The 2881-nt window shown below is 35.7% G+C and overlaps 1 pseudogene; it reads right to left on the reverse strand.

The window, feature by feature from the left end:
- Nucleotides 1-771: 771 nt before the first annotated feature.
- Nucleotides 772-2034, reverse strand: LOC147524112 (protein FAR1-RELATED SEQUENCE 5 pseudogene; annotated as a pseudogene).
- Between the last annotated feature and the right edge of the window lie 847 nt (nt 2035-2881).

Genomic DNA, 2881 nt, shown 5'->3' on the forward strand with positions numbered 1-2881 from the left:
ATCAACTTTACAAAACTAATAGAAGGGCATCAAATTTCAGTAGCAGAAATTAAACTAGAATCACGAGTTGCTATTATTAATGAGCCCATGATGAAAACACATACTAAAGAACAATGCTAATTCTAGCTACGAACCCCATTTAATTTACCGATCGAAGAAAAAAACTACTAACTCCATTTCACAAATGGATAGCGCCACCAGTTCACTATATGGTCCACTCAAGGCAAGCGTTCAACTTCTAGAAGAGGTGAAGAGTTACCACCACCATCAGCTGGACTTTGAGTGTCAGTTGAACCTATAACAGCTAATATTTAGCTCAGTACAAATAAAAATAAAAATAAAAGAGTACGTATTAAATAAAAATAGTAAGCAATCGAACATTACCAATCAACTTCGGACAGTTTCTTTTGTCATGTGATTGCCCAATGAAGTCCACATCCATTACAACGCCTTAGTTGACTTGCTTGAACCTGTGCCTTCTCTTTTCCCCCTTGTAATCTATGTTTTCCACTGCCTTTTGCTCTAACAGGATTAGGCTCATTCAAAGTCACATGTCGATGCGTTTTTTCGTTGGAGAAATTCCAACTCCTTTAATAGCCAAAGACTTCCTTAATCTTTTCATGTACCACTTTCAAATGTTCTTCATATACTTCACTTGCCTCTTCACAAACTACAAATTTATCATCAAGTACCCTTGAAGTAAGATGAGATAATTTTGTGTGCCTCAACAACATAAAGTTGTTACTATTTTCTTTCACTTCTTTCCCACCATCACATTAGTATTTCTTCCAATTTTGTGTCTTTCCTCCATCTACTCAGTATATAAGCATCCGGTAAGTAAACAATTTGACTAACTTTCAAGTAAGCCAAAATGTGTCTACAAGGAATTCCTTCAAATTCAAATTTCTTGCAGCTACAGGTAGCAAAATTTAGAGCCATATCATATACAACTTTCTGCGGTCTAGAATCTTTTGCACTTGGCCTTTTCACCATGTAGACAACTTGCTTTTCATTATCTACTGAACTTTCAATAAAGTACTCCAAACTCTCCCACAACTCATTCTGAAATCTAAGAAAAATAGACAATGTATAAATATCTGCCATCTGTTTCTCCATAGAAATTGGGGTTTTCATCACAGGACGCTCATTGCTATCAACATGATCAGCTTGCAATTCTTTATGACGCTGGTATTCAAGTGCCCTATTAAATCGCGTAACAAATTCATTTAAAGAATTTTCCTTAGAGACATACCTCTTGAAAAATGCATGTGAACTTTCTGCCCTTTGACTACTTGACATGCCGGCAGCGAAAATGTGTTTCACAAATGACGGAACCCACCTAGACCGCATACCATACAAAGCGGCTAACCAAGTGTTATCTTTTAGTTCGCTTTTCCCTATTGTATCTTGCCACATTGCCTCAAACTCTTCCCCAGACTCTGTATTCCAAATGCATTTTTGAAACGCAGTATAGTGATCTCTATAAATGATTGCATCCAATTTTTCAGAAAACTTGTTCAGAATATGCCAAATGCAGTATCGATGATATGTATTTGGAAGAGCTTGAGCAATAGCTTTTGACATAGCGGGGTCTTGATCAGTGATAATCATTTTGGGAGGGCCAACTGACATTACTTCCATCCATTTTTGGAGTAGCCAAATAAATGATTCTGTCGTCTCGTCACACAGGAATGCACAACCAAATATTACAGTCTGGCGATGTTTATTCACCCCTACAAATGGTGCAAATATCATACCATACTTATTGGTTTTGTAGGTTGTATCAAACACTACTACATCACCGTAAAGCTTGTACGCCCTTATTGCCTTTGCATCAGCCCAGAAACAATGAGTCAACCTATTTTCGTCGCCGGTCTCAGTTTTGAAAGAAAATGAAATTTTTTTTCTTGCTCGACAAAAATATTCCATCAATATCTCTGCATCGTGCCCATCTACTAAGCTCTTTGAATCTCTAACAAAATTTCTAAGGTCTTTTTCTGTACAACCAATATTTTCTATTCCACCCGCTTCCATTGAAATAATACTAATTTGCTGGTTTATAGGTATATTAGCGGATGATAAAAAGATTAGACAATGACTTTTTGTATCGAGATATGCCACGGTGAGATCTCAACAGATGTACTTTATGAGGGGTTGAAAGTGAGTGGTTGTGGACCTCGATAAATTGGTATTTGAACCCGACTTCAATTTATTCTTCAAAACCCGACAATTTTGCCTTGCAACCCTCACGAAACAATCCCGTCGCCTTTTCTTTTCTATCTTATTTTTCGTTTAGGTTTCCCTTCTTTGAAACAACAGTACTCCTTCCTAGTTATTTCATTGCCTTCTTTATCCTTCTTAGTAGAATTACTTCGTATACTAAATCCAGCCACTTTTGCATAAGTATTGTAAAATTCATAAGCTTCATCCAAAGAGTGAAATTCTTGTCCTATTTTCGGTTTTTGTAATCTTCTTTTACTTCAGGCATATAAACCATATCAGACTGTTCTTCTTCATCTGAGTCCAAATGTTCAAACTCCATATCCATTCAATAGATGCTACACATCAATTTCAAAATATGAGCAGCATTATAATTAGTTGGCATTTAATAATAATTCTTAAGAAATTAAATGTATATAAATTGAGCATACCACCCAATATGTTAAAAAGCGGAATATAATTAATTAACATTTAATAATAAAAATTTGAGAAAAAAAAAAAGGGGAAAAATTGAGCTTACTTGTGAACCCGATCTTTGAAAAGCAATAGTATAGTGTTGACTATTTTGTTCCACGTTGGAACACTCTTAAAAGTAAAAAAAAAAAAAAGTGTGGTGGTGATATTGAGGTGAGAGTGTGAAGGTGGGGTCTAAGTTGGGAAG

Source organism: Coptis chinensis, chromosome 1 (genome assembly GCF_015680905.1).
Source record: "Coptis chinensis isolate HL-2020 chromosome 1, ASM1568090v1, whole genome shotgun sequence".
Taxonomy (NCBI): domain Eukaryota; kingdom Viridiplantae; phylum Streptophyta; class Magnoliopsida; order Ranunculales; family Ranunculaceae; genus Coptis; species Coptis chinensis.